The following is a 15,196-nucleotide window of genomic DNA, read 5'->3' as shown; positions in this document are numbered from 1 at the left end:
CTTCCAGTCTCACCAGATGCAGCTGACTACCAGTGTGCCACATGGAGCGACTGTCCTATCAGACCTCCTCAACCTAATTACTCAGCCGATGATGATTAGTCCTACGGTAGGCTGATAACTTATTTTGCAAGAAAAATCGTGATTCCAATTAACTTGCTAATCAGTCGTTGCTAACCTAATTATTGTTATGTGTGCGTTGAGCTCGATTAAACTATTATTTAGACTAAAATCATTATATAGACTAAAATAGTTTTTTAGTATTAAGTTATTTTAGTATTTTTTAATCTTGTTTTATTAATTTTCTTTTTACATTCTCATTGTGTGTGATTCGTGTGCGTCTACGCAAGAATAAATGATTTTTCTCTCTTTCTTGCTTTCTATTGGCCGACTAAAAGTTTGTAGTACTGTCTAAAGGTAGGTAAGTATATTTCAACATTATGTAGAAGTTTTCTCAGCACGCATGTGTCACATTTTCTCAGAAACAATGACCTCAGGTATGACGTCATACTGACAATCTTCGGCTAGCTAGTTAGTAGTGTGATTTCACCCACACAGTGTCGTCATGCTTTGGTTGTTTGATAGTTTTAGGAAATTAAGATTAAATGTTTTTTTAACTGATGAATAGAGCCTTAGTCAGGGACAGGTATCTATGAGCTGAGCGATCAAGGTCCATCTATAGTATTATTTTTTATTATAAAGATGTGCTCTGTGGAACCGATTTTGAAAATTCTTAAAAAAAAGTCATTTATTCAAAAAAACTGAAAGTCAGTACTTTTTGAAAGACAAAATTACGCAAAACAGCCCCCAAGACGACTGCTCTTCACCACTTTCTATGTGTTTTGCTGGGAAGAAGAAGTGAAACAACAAACTCCCCAGCAACACAATTCTGTCTGTATAGTATCAATAGAAAGCTATGTTACTTGTTGGTGTCATAGGCTATTGCTTAACATGGTTTGGGAGGAAGTTCCTTTATCAAGCAAGGCCATCTTGGCATGATGAGCTCCTCCGTATTTCAGAAGGCACTTTAAATTGGGTCTCTACTGTCATTTGAACATCTTTGGCAGTCGTTACGGGCAGTCAGAAGACAGAAAGTCTTACCAAAGGGGTTGCCCGGGTAACTGGGTTGAAGAGCAATTTTCATCAAATGGTTGATCGCTTTCGTGTTGCAGGGCGTCCCACGCTATTTATGCCTAATTTTTAACTCTATTGTAATAGATAAGTTTTGGATAGAATTTGGTAATATGCTCAAGGTGTTTCCAAAATGGAAGAAGGATGTTGTCTTAACCCTGATTGTGTTAAGATATATGACATACATACACACACATGCACACACAGACAAACGCTTACGCGGCAAACATTTGTTCTTGATTTAGAAGTTGTGAGGAAAAATCTAAAGGTTTTTGTGTGTTGAAACTAAAGTTGAAATGTGTCCTAATCTGAGCTGTTTTTTTACCATTGTCGCTTTGAAGTTAGCCAATGAACATAGGTTCGCAAAACGGTTTTACTTGGATAAGCTTTTTTTGATAAATAGGCTAATCTGAACACTGAAATAAATATTAGTTTTCAAATCGGATATGTATGTACCTTGTTGTTGAGAACTTGAGACACATAAAGCAAACAAACCCTTCAGCTTTATAATATCTGTTAGTGACACTTAGATATACAATTATACATAGATTTTAACTATGGCGAAATTACTAGTCACCTAATTCGGAGCCTAGAACCAGAACATAGAACCAGTGAGAATGCATTCATTTAGGCACAAATTTCCCATTTTTAATCAACACCAAAAAGAAGCAGTCTATTCAACAAACCACTCACAGAAAAACACACATATTAAAGCCAAATTTTATAACAAACCTAACAAAAATAGCTTCTAAAGCAGGTAAACCATTTGACTTTTAAATACGCCTTGATGTTCTTATCAAGGGCGACCAGATTTGTGACGTCAGACGTCTTGTCGACTGTTTAGACGTTTGAGAATAATATTTATATTTAATGTACAAATAAAAAGGTTTTGTAAGTGAATTAAAGGTTAATTTGTGTTGGGAGTGTTTGTTGAAGTTTTTTTGCTGAGATTGTTGTATCTCAAAACTTCATTTACATTATAATATAACATACTAATTAATATTAAAAATTGGTCTGTCTCTGTCTGTTTGACGCGCTTTCATTCAGTCAAAACCACTGGCACACAAAGTTTTGGCAAGGACATCTATATAGAAATTTTATCAGTTTTTGGGATGTAGTCTCTATACTCTAAACGCAGCTTATATAAAATATCTGCAAGATAGGTTTTAACATCGTCATAATAATAAATGACACAAGTATATGAACCTACATACAAGCTTTAGTAATTTTTGTAAGATTTAGTACATTAACTTAATCTTTATAAAAACCGCGAAAGCCTTACATTATACATCATCTTAACTTATCACATAAAAGTTACATAAAAAACATAGTTTTTACACATACAATAAACACAGTACACAGCAGTAAAGTATACACAAAAGCACCATTCTTCTCAAAAATCTTCTGTCTTCTTAAACCTTCTGTATCTTCTTGAATTCCTTCGCAGTACCCAAGGGATAAAACGTAACCTCTATCAGGCTATGTCTGAAACATCTCTAAGATACAGACAAAGCCAAGGAGAGGCTAGGTCAACATCCCGGTGACGAGTTTGTGACGAGTTGGTGACGAGTTGTGACGAGATGGTGACGAGTTGGTGATGAACTTGCATTGAGTGTTGTTGATGTTGGTAGTACAGTAGTATACAGTTGTTAATGTGGAAAACAAGCTGGTAATATAATAACTACTAATAGTAACTACCTACGTGTAATTCTTCAGATATACTTTGCTGATGATCAAAATTCATTGTGGCTAAAAAGGCATTGACCGACAAACAAACGTTGACAGTTGATTTCGTTTAGCTAGAAAAAAAATATATAAAGGAGGATCTGTCTATAACTATAATAAAGTTCATACAAAGTCCAAATCACAAACAGTTTTAAACATAGAATAAGCAGTTTAAAATTTGACAATTTCAGAAACCCAATATTAATTTATTTTGCCTAAAGACACTTGAGCACGTTAGGAAAATTTTCTTAGTAAAGATATCAACGCGCGCTACTGATTCTTGCTTAGTAAATTAAAATCTGTCTTGAACAAGATTGGTAATGTTGTCTTCCCTGTATAACAAATTTCAAGTTATCTATTATTATTTTATTGATAACTTTGATCTTTAATTTTAATTCTTTACCACTTGTTTGCTACACGAACTTCAGGTATAATTTCAAAAAACTAAAAATATGTAGGTGGAATTTTGTCGTGCAAATCCGGGATTCACATACCTAACTGTTTTCTTTCACCATTAATCAAAAAAAACAACATAGAATTGAACTTATCTACAGTTTATGTCAAATACCTTTCCCGTTATGAAGTTAGGACTTAGAGACTGCGAATATCTATGTATTAACAGTCTCCAGTTGTCTCCAGTTGTTTCGATCTCTAAATGTATGAATAAAACGTTCACTAACCAAAACGTCCACTGCTGGACGGCTGCCTTGCCCAAGCTTGGAGGAGTAGTCCATACTCACAGCTTGTGTCATGAGTTGGTGAGCACAATGTGGGATATGTTTAGCTTCGGAAATGCAGCTGGCTATCTCCGAGCAAGGCATGTAATATGAATAGGTAAGGCTGAAAACTATAATGTTTATACATTTTGACTATCGTGAATATACTATACATAGATAGACCACTTCAGAGCGATCGAACAAGAAGAATCTTATGAATAGAATCACACTTATGACTACTAGACCAACAGGTATGTAAGTACAGTATTACGAAATATATTCACACACGGTTGGAACTTGTTTGAACATATTATTAGCCACTTGAGCCAACAATCCGTTGCTACATATATAGCTGACAAACGGTTATGTATAGGAATCTAGCAAATATTTTGTTTCTAAATGGTAGGGTTTTTGTAGAGGCATATATTTATATTCAAACTTACTGTGGTTTCATTTACTGACTAAAAATGAGTCCCAAAACTTAAAATTTCTTTAAAATGAACGTAGTGGTTTCACAAAAAACACAAAACTTTAATCCTTGCAACTATTATTTTTATAAAAACTAAAGTAACTCTGCCGCTCGCGATTTTAGGCTAAGAATACTGAACTTAATTTAATGAAATTTGTACAGAGATAGTCTCAGAGCCTGAGGAAGGACATAAATAGGTTACATTTTATACGAGGCATTTCTCTTAAGACGCTGGGTACAGATAGTTTATATATATTATTTACAATTTACTAACTGTAAAAGATTTTTTACCAATCACTAGGTATACACAGAAAAATCATCTCTCCAACTCCCATACTTATAAAACAAAACATACACACAAGAAAAAAAATAACTTCTATTCAAGAAATAATATGAAGAAAAAAAACCTCCGTTTGCATGGAAAAATACTAGAAAACCTTGAATCGTTGCTATCAGAAATAACCAGTTATACTAGGCGTACCCCTCCCCCCTCTGGGCGAAGAAATTAGGAACCCCGCGGGGGGAAGCTGACTAGAACAAATGTCGAGTCAAAGTGGTAATTATTAATGTATGATAATAAGTTGTAGTTGGGCGAATAGTTGGGATTTTATTTAGTATATTAAAATTGAATATAAAGTATCATGACTATTTTCTAACCATGCTATCATTGAACATCCTTGGCAGTCGTTACGGGTAGTCAGAAGCCAGTAAGTCTGACATCAGTCTAACCAAGGGGCATCGGGTTGCCCGGGTAACTGGGTTGAGGAGGTCAGATAGTCGCTCCTTGTAAAGCACTGGTACTCAGCTGCATGCGGTTAGACTGGAAGCCGACCCCAACATAATTGGGAAAAAAGGCTAGGAGGATGATCTAGACACACGGCAGTGTGTCCGCCAAGTTCGAGCAAAAAAAGCGACACACCGGCCGTGGGTTATATTACACGAACCATTTCGGGCCAAATTCGACCCCCCTGTAACTCAAAATCTATTTTATTTACGCATATCAAATTTCTAGTATCGGTTGAGACCCCCTCACTTATCTAAAATACAAAATTTCATTAATATACCTATTGTAGGTCTTGAGATATTGACGTCGGAAAATCGCTATTTTTACTATACACTCACTGACTGACTCACTTACTCATCAAAAACCTAGACCACTTCCAATGGTCGTATTGACTTGAAATTTGGCATGGAGGTAGGTCTTTATGTCAAGGTAAAGGAAAAAATCTGAAAATGGCAAAGTGTGAGTCAGTTTCAGAATAATGAAGGTGTAATACCCGGTGTAAATTTATACCCCTAAGGAACTAAAACGAACTAAATTTATCTATATTTATATAATATATCTTCGAATGGTACAAAGGTTTGTATTTAGTCAAAGTAAACTAAAAATCTGAAAACGGCCAAGTGTGAATCACTTTCGAAAATAACGAATGTGTAACTTTAATCCACGAACATAATATATGATAACATGTCATGTCAGTCAGTTGGTAAATGTAGTCCATTTAGTTAATCTAGTTCATTTCTTTGTAAGAAACATAGTGCATATTAAAAAATCTAAAAGATAGTATAAATGTGACATTTCTTTAACTGACTTCATCATAAGAAAAAAATAAAATAAACAACCTTACAAAAATAAATGAAATCCCACCCAAAACAAAAATGTGAAAGACTGCCAAGTTCGATAATATGGGAATGCTTCGCCTATAAAGAAGTGAGATCTGAATAAGTACCAAGTTCCATACACATACCTCAGTTAAAAATAGTTACTTTTTAATGATGTTACTTGACAAGTTTTAATAGAAAATTAAATACTTGATTCATTGCGTATAGTAGGTTTATAATAACAAGGTGTATGAAAACTTGCCAAGTAACATCATTAAAAAGTAACTATTTTTAACTGAGGTATGTGTATGGAACTTGGTACTTATTCAGATCTCACTTCTTTTATAGGCGAAGCATTCCCATATTATCGAACTTGGCAGTCTTTCACATTTTTGTTTTGGGTGGGATGCTATTTTCTAAGTATACGTTTATTAAAAGAAGTCTACATTTTTATGTTACAGGAAAGTCCCGTGAAATAATGAGTAATAAGTTACTGAGAAAACCTGATTAGTAGCTGTGTAAATAATGGATTTCAATACTCAGAAGTCTATTTGACAATCCTTAACATAGTTAGATACTATGTAAAGAATGCACATATAAGACAGTTATTTTATCTTTGACAACTGTAATACAAATATTATCAAGCTGAAGAGTTTGTGTTAATTTCAGGAACTGCTCTGGTCTGATTTGAAAAAAAAAACAATGTTATATGCCTAGCGCAGTTATTGAGCTGGACTATACGCTACATTTATCCAAGTGCCCAAATTAGTATAGTTTTATTTATATTTTAACTACAATTCATCTCTTTACTATGTTGGGATCTGCTACAGGATGCAGGTTAGGACCAATTTTTCACATAGAGCGACTGCCTATCTGATCTCCTCAACTCAGTTAACCGGGTAACCCAATACACCTTGGTGTTTTGCACTACTAAGACCGAAAAATATATTTCAGACACATGTCTTAGATTTAGCACTAAAGCTTGTTGTATTTTTAGCCCACTCAACTGCATTATTTTTCAAGAAAAATTAAAAACACTTAAGAAAAAACATTCAAAAATATCGAAAGCCTAAAAAACACGAATCAAAAATCGATCAAAACAAAATCACTTTAACATCACTACCTAAGCTTGAAATCCGGCTAGTCTATGACATCATAAGGCACGTAGGAAGATCGTCTCAAAGTCAACGCGACTGCAGGTCAAACACATTATACTGGCTTTTTACAACGAGGACATACCACTCTCCCGACCAAGGATAATGCGTTAGTGCTTGGTTTTCAAACTGTATGTAATATTGTACAGGATTTTGGAGGAGATTGAAGATTTTAATGCCATGAGCTTATAACCTGACACGGATGTAGTTTTAATCCTACTAATCCTACTAATATTATAAACGCGAAAGTTTGTATGTATGGATGTTTGTTACTCTTTCACGCAAAAACTACTGAATGGATTTTAATGAAACTTTACAATAATATAGCTTATACATCAGAATAACACATAGGCTACTACAATTTGTAAACATATTGTTCGAAATACTAAACCTGCGTAGACGAAGTCGCGGGCACCAGCTAGTCTTTTATAGATGCAGAAAGGCCATCGATGATGATGACGATTTTGTTTGTATGCGCTAATCCTGTGGTTTGATTTGAAAATTTTTAATCAGTTATTAACTACTTTTTATCAGAGTGTGTGATTTTATGAAACTCAGGTGAAAGCTGGTAGTCATGTTTAGGGGGCTACGCAAGAAAAAAAAATAAGGCATTGAAAATGTCAGTACTTACTAACTGAAAAGTTCAGTAAATAAGACACTGAAATATATAAAAGCTAAATACAGGCCAAATTTTGATTGAAGTTTGTCATTATAACAGTTTTCTTAATATTTAATTATCACTTAGGCACTAGTCATATTATTCAAAACTTCGACACGTCTTCAAAGTTTACAGGTTTTAACGATTTTTTTACAGAAATTTAGTTAAATCCGCAATTGGCGAAGTACAGGTCTGATGATTATCACATTTAAGATGTCTACTAGTTGTATACATAGTATATTATCACCGATACCAGTGAACTGTCGTGTAGTAATATCACAAATTAGCACTCTTGCCAAACGTTTTGGTAAGTTATCTTAGGCTACTACTGACTTTACGTTGGTCAAAATGTATGAAAATTATAATTTATTAATAGCTGATACCTACCGGTTAAACTGGAAGCCGACCCTAACATAGTAAGAAAAAGGCTCGGGAAATGAAAATGTATGAAAATTACACTGGAATTACAATGAAAAGTACAATTGCCAAAGATGTTCAAACATGGATGAACTCCTTATGATAAGATATATCTACGCACTCGTTCACAAACCAATCGCTTTTAGCGTTAATCTTTGATCATCCTTTGCCTAGTCTTTTCCCAACTAGTCTTATGGGTCGGCTTCCAGTCTACCCAGTTGCAGCTGAGTACCAGTGTGTCAAATAGAGCAAACTGCCTATCTGAACTCCTCAACCCAGTTACCCGGCAACCCAATATCCCTAGTTAAAACTGTTTGCCAGACTTTCCGGCTTCTAACTACCCGTAACACCTGTCAAAGATGTCCAAATGACAGCCGGGACCCACCAATGTATCGTGCCTTCCGAAACACGGAGGAACTCGTCATGACATAGTCACCCATCCAAGGATGGACCGCGCCAAGCGTTGCTTAACCTTATGATCGACTCGTGCGGTTAGCGACCAGTTCCTCTCAAGGTGGATTAGGTAAACCTATTATATATTTAATTTATTTAGATATATGTATGTATAGATAGATGTTAAATGTCAAGGTTTCGTCAAGATGGTTTCTTTCACTAGTCAGTAGCGCCAAGATTTATCTTATTAATCAGAAAAAAAAACTTATTTTGATCATAAAATAAGTATGTAAAAAATCTAAATTCATTTTTCAAGATTAGTAGATTTTAAAGTGGTAACTTTTCTCGTACCCGGATTAAAAAATAGCCTATAGTCTTCCTCAATAAATGGGCTATCTAACCCTGAAAGCACTTTTCAAATCTATCCAGTAATTCCTAAGATTATCACGTTCAAACAGACAAACTCTTTATCTTTATACTATTAGTCTAGACATACAATCCTGTTACAAAACAAAGGTCTTCAAGACATTAATTGGCACTTTATATTCGAAACAGTTATTAGTTTCAAGAAAACAAGCAAAAAATGTCCGCCTTTGTTAGACCGTTAGCGTTTTTCTCAGAAACGACTAAACCGCAAATGATTTCAGCGTAGATTATAAACTTGAACATTGACCAGCCTTACATTCTTATATAAGAAAGATGACTTTTGAGGATTTTTTGTACGAAACTAAATAGGTATATTAAAAACTAATGACCACCCGTGGTTTCACCCCATCCTGAATGAACTTCTTCCGGCACATGGATAAAAAATAGCCAATATATCATTCTGATTGTAAGCTATAGTATTACTACCAAGTTTCGTCAAAATTCGGCAGTTTTAGTGTAAAAAAGTAACAAACACACATACGTAGATTCTTATAATCTATCCCGTTTTTTAGTAGAATTGGGAAGAACAGAGATTATGTATAGTTCTTTTAGTAGGAACACTTGTACAAGGTACACACAGTCTAACCAAGGGATATCGGGTTGCCCGGGTAACTTGGGTTGAGGAGGTCAGATAGGGCAGTCGCTCCTTGTAAAGCACTGGTACTCAGCTACATCCGGTTAGACTGGAAGCCGACCCCTACATAGTTGGGAAAAGGCTCGGAAGAGGGTAAGGTACAAAAAGCTACATATTATAAAAATACCTATATAAAAACTGGATAAAGATGCTAATTGCAAATCTGTGTAGCAATTAATATAGTGGGTAAATATATAAAACTAATTATCATCGAGGCACAAGATAAGTAAAGGAATTTTAATACACTTGCTGTTTTTACCGCGGTTTCGCCCGTGTTTCGGGTGAAAATCCGCCCGTACCCGGATAAAATATAGCCTATGTTACTAGGGAATAGTGTAGCTTTGTACCAGTGAAAGAATTTTTCAAATCGGTTTAGTAGTTTCAGAGCTTTTGAGGTACAAAACAAGTTAACAAAATAATGTTTCTTATTTATTATATTAGTATAGATAGAGAATGAATTAATGATAAATTATTGGCATAAGATACATAACTTATTTCACAATTTTAATAACAAACTCAAGAAATTATTATTTCTAAGATTGTATAAGAGATGATTACGACCTATAATTAGATTTAAATCGACTCTTAATTATTGCTTAATTCAAGGTAAACTATTAAACATTACATTTACATTTTATAAATTACTTTTTTATGTTAATAAAACGGTCAAATAGCAAAAGTAATTTCAAAACGAATTTTTAAGAAACAAAAATTTCAGAAAAACTTACCATATCACCCACATATTTTTGAAAAGGCAACACCAAATAAAAAAATATATTTTAGAGAAAAAAAATGAATCCTTCAGCTCTCAAATACGTCCGCACACTCAGACACACAAACGCAACTGAACAATAATCGCGACGAACCGAGTTATCGATATGAGAATCGATTCAAAATATCGACAAAACTGGTTGTAGTTTAATCATGAGCCATTAGAGTGGCACCACACTGCAAACTTTTAGTCGGCCGACAGTTTGAGCTCATAAGACTTTATGAAGATGAATGGTAGTACGCACATTACAAGGATTAGGTCATCATCTCCGAGCCTTTTCTCAACTATGTTGGGGTCGGCTTCCAGTCTAACTGGATGCAGCTGAGTACCAGTGTTTTACAAGGAGCTACTGCCTGTCTACCTAAATCGGGGCTCATATATATATCAGTAGGTATGAAGATGAATGGTAGTACGCACATTACAACGATCAGGTATATGTCCGGTATATAACTAAAAGCTCTGATTCCATCATCACCTCCCCAGCCTTTTCCCAACTATGTTGGGGTCGGCTTCCAGTCTAACCGAATGCATCTGAGTTCCAGTGTTTTACAAGGAGCGACTGCTTATCTTACCTCCTCAACCCAGTTAGCCGGGCAACCCAATACCCCTTGGTTAGACTGGCTGTCTGGCGTGCTGGCTTCTGACTATCGGTAACGACTGTCAAGGAAGTTCAATGACAGCCGGGACCTACCGTTTAACGTGCCATCCAAAACACAGTCTTAGAAAGTACATACATATATCAACTTAGTAAAGTTGCATTGGTACTTGCCTGACCTGAAATCGAACCCTTGAGAGGTTGGTTCTTTACAAACTAGGCCACCACAACTTTTATGTACTTTTCTATGATTGAATTCAAGATTTGACTGAAAACTTTGATTGAATACACTATTTTCTTAAAAGATTTTTTTGCCAACTATCGGTCAACTATCGGGCAACTGTTTAGTTTGCAGTGTGCTGGTATTCTTGAGATGAGACTGGTAGAAGACTGGCGGATTTTAAAATGTAACTTCAGAAAAATATGGCGCGCATTCGGGGACGGGAACGTTTTTTTTTTAATTTGTTTCTGCTTTTTTGTCTGAGGTATTTTTGATGGGTTCTGTAGGTTTATTTAAGATTCAGTAACAGTACATACAGTAATATAAATATTTCCCAAAATTACATATGTAACTAGTTCTCTGGAAAAATGGATGAAAATCCGGGAAAGAAGTAATTAAAAATTGAATTTCTAACTTCATATACTTTGCCAATATATTCTTAATTAATGTGATAAAGAAGATATTTTGTTTATTTCAACCCTGAAACTTCTGAACTGTCATGAAAAACTATTTTACTTTTGGAAAGCTACACTCTCTCCTAGTAACATACGCTATATTTGATCCCGGTACAGGCAGTAGTTCCCACGGGACGCGAGTTAAATCGCGGCAAGCAGCTAACGTACTTAAGAAATAAAAACAAAAATACTTTCAAAATATAAAAAATCACTAGATTTTCTACAATTTTGAATTCTCAAATGTAGTCAAATATTACACGTGTCGATTCAGTGATCCGCCCACGGATCGCCAGGCATTCTCTCAAATGTCGATGTTCAAGGACAGACGAGACAAAATGTCAATGTATTTATTATTATGTGAATAGTATTAGATGTAGACGGTTATATTTTTGTTGTTTAGCGCTAGAATATAAGTTTTAGAGTATCATTATCATCTCCCGAGCCTTTATCCTAACTATGTTGGGGTCGGCTTCCAGTCTAACCGGATGCAGCCGAGTACCAGTGTTTTACAAGGAGCAACTGTCTATCTGACCTCCTCAACCCAGTTACCCGGGCAATACGATACCCCTTGGTTAGACTGGTGTCAGACTTACTGTCTTCTTTCTTCTATGTCGTGTTTATATATTAGTTTAAAATTGAACTCCTCACAAGTCTAAGACAAGCCAGTTTAAGCAGTTTTTAAGTAGGTACATATATTAAATTGTTTTAAAAGTTTTCCAGTATTAAATAATGAAGACAATTTAACAAGACTCTGAAGCCAGTTATTTGACCTTCACATCAGATGGGTTTTCTAAATATATTCGAATGTGATTACACCACTTGATTTGTGTAGGAATTTCAGAAGGAAAATGTCGTTCAAACCCGTATTTTGAACAAGCTACAGATATAATATGGTATGGGGGATTTTTATGAGAATAACAGATAAGCGCTTTTTTGGCTGCGGGATTGTTCGCGCTCATTACCGCGGCGCTGGTACATAAAGGGCTTAAGAAGGAACATGGTGGGGTTAAGTCAGTAGGAGTCTGACACTCCCTCACACTACACCTTGATGATTTCTAATCAAGAAGAAAACGGATTGTTTCTGAATTTAAGATAGGTATTATATGTATAGGATTGCTCTCGATTGATCATAATTTTAAGCAATGGGGATCACCATCTTGACATGATGAGTTTGTCCGTGTTCCAGAAGGTTTGCAGGTCCCGGCTGTCATTTCAACATCTCTAGTAGTAGTAACGGTTAGTCAGAAGCTAGACAAGTCTGACAACCAGTCTTACTTAGTTGTATCGGATTAGTAGGGTAACTGAGTTGACAGGCAGTTAGGCAGTAGCCTAACAAGTCATATCGACGAAAAAATCCAGCATTACAAACAAAATTTTTATCGAACGCCTACGGCAAAAATATTAGTTTTAAATTATGCCATACCTAAGACCATAGACTAAGCCCAAAACCTCCATAGAGGCAGCTAGCGCCGGCGCCATTTTTTGTGCCAACTTTTTTGGCGCGCAACCGGTTAAAGTTACCGGTCGTCCGATGATGTCAGACTCTTGTGTTATATGCCTAATGTAACCGTCATCGGCCGCGAATTAACTAAAACTGCCTATTACTTAATTATTTATAGACGAAACCAGATTTTAAAGAAGTTAATTCTCGTAAAAATGTACGATAAAGTAGGTATTTTTAAGGCGAAATTCCGCTAAAATTTAAATGTGTCTGTGAGTCCGGTTCGATGCGTTCACGTACAAAGGTTGTAGTTTCGCGGACATTTTAGAAATGTTCGCATGCAATGTGTTACTGTTTGCTAAAGCGAGTACACCAAAAGATACATACATTTGTGTCCTTCGGTAATCTTGCCTTTAGATAATTTTGTGACCTCTTAGGTACCTAAGGTTTCAGAAAGGTTTGGTGGTTCTCCAATTCTTGCATCAAGTATTATTTTTTTGTACTGTCTGGAATCCCCTAAAATTCGTATCCGGTTGAGGAAACCAAACACGTTTTTAATGGACTTAAAAAATAACTGCATCTGAGTCATCACCAACCTTTTTATCCTCCCACTGCTGGGCTGCGGCCTCCTCTCACATAGAGAAGAATTGAGCGTCGCTCCACCACGCTTCATCATCATCATCATCATCATCATCATCATCTCAGCCATAGGACGTCCACTGCTGAACATAGGCCTCCCTCTTAGATCTCCACCACGCTTGCTCTCCTAAATCTGATAAAAAAAAATACATTGGCATTCATTTTTATTTTCAACCTTTCAAACGAGCGAAACCATGGCCAGAAGCTAGTCTTCAAAGTCTTCCTCATCTAAGTACATGGAGAACAAAATGACTAGCGGAGATGCCATAACGGAAAATCTCCTAAGAAAGTAGCGCGACAACATGCGGGGCGAGGGGGACGAGGAACGTTACTAGCTCCGCCCTTATACGTCTTCTTTGGATCCGCAATTTTTTTGTAACACCAAAAATTGTAGACAAGCGTCTCAGAGAACCCGAACGCCTCGTTAGTTCACTCGTAACTGATCGTTTTGGTCATGCCCACCGTACGTATTTGAGCTAGAAGAAGGCGCCTGACCTACCTGCATTATGATATCTCCGCTCATTTTTCCTTACTTCATGTCTAAGTACCATCTAGAGGTCGATAATTTTCCTGATCTCCTCACGATAATAATTCCGTAATTATCAACAACTAGATCTATCAATGTAATACAAAAAACAAGGCTGGTTATAATTGAAAAAGTAATTAATTTTATTATTGTGTCTATGGCTTTGCCTTCAATTGTCTGTGGTATGAAGAAATATTGATAGATGAAGTTTTTTCTTGGGTAAATAATGAGGATTAGTAGACTATTTTGTAGTATTAACTATTGGTTTGCCCGGGTAGCTGGGTTGAGGAGGTAAGATAGGCAGTCGGTCCTTGTAAAGCACTGGTACTCAGCTGCATCTGGTTAGACTGGAAGCCGACCCCAACATTGTTTGAGAACAGGCTCGGGAGATGATGAGTATGGAAAATTATAGCGAACAGACAGCCGTATGTATAAAATGACAAAAAAAAACACAATGTGGAGTCTACTTACCCATAATTTAGGACGAAAGATGGACCCCATCAAAGCTTAACTACTAAAAATTCGCTAAGAATATTCTAAAAACTAGAATTCACATTAAAAAACTAATAAAAACTATAAGAAACGTCCATCCTTTCTCACGAGCAAATAATAATATCAGAAATCAGCTGTTACCGGTCCGCCATGTTAGATATATGTTTTTTTTTTATAATCAAACGGCAAAGGAATGCAAGGTTATGCCTGACACGGAATATTTTAATATATGTCTGGTAGGATGTGTGTATGTTTTGTGCTTTATTTTAGAAGAAAAAATGTGTCTAAGTAAGTATATGTAGTTAGAAGATGTGATGTTGAAGAGTTTGTTGGTTTGAACTCGCAAATCTCGGGAATTCGTGGACCGATTTGGAAAATTGTTTCAGTATTATATAGCCCGTTTATCGAGGAAGACTATATGCTACTTTTTATCCCGGTGCGTGGAGTTGTTCCCGTCTAAATATCACAGGTTGAAATCGTAAAAAAATAGTTGTAGGTATATTATTCTCAACGTTATGATCATAAGTCAAAACCTAGTCTGTAAGTGTAAAGTCTAGACTATAGACGTTGTGTAAAGGTCACTTGCTAGAGTCTAGGTCATACAATGTGGGTAGGACAGCTAAGCTAATTCATTTCTCAACGATTGTATTGAACTAGTTGATTCCTATGGTTACGCTCGCATTCTGAGCGAACTAATTTGCAAATCTGGATGAATCTATACTAATATTATAAAG

The sequence above is a fragment of the Helicoverpa armigera genome, chromosome 27 (genome assembly GCF_030705265.1).
Source record: "Helicoverpa armigera isolate CAAS_96S chromosome 27, ASM3070526v1, whole genome shotgun sequence".
Lineage (NCBI taxonomy): Eukaryota > Metazoa > Arthropoda > Insecta > Lepidoptera > Noctuidae > Helicoverpa > Helicoverpa armigera.
This window is presented reverse-complemented; position numbering follows the sequence as displayed.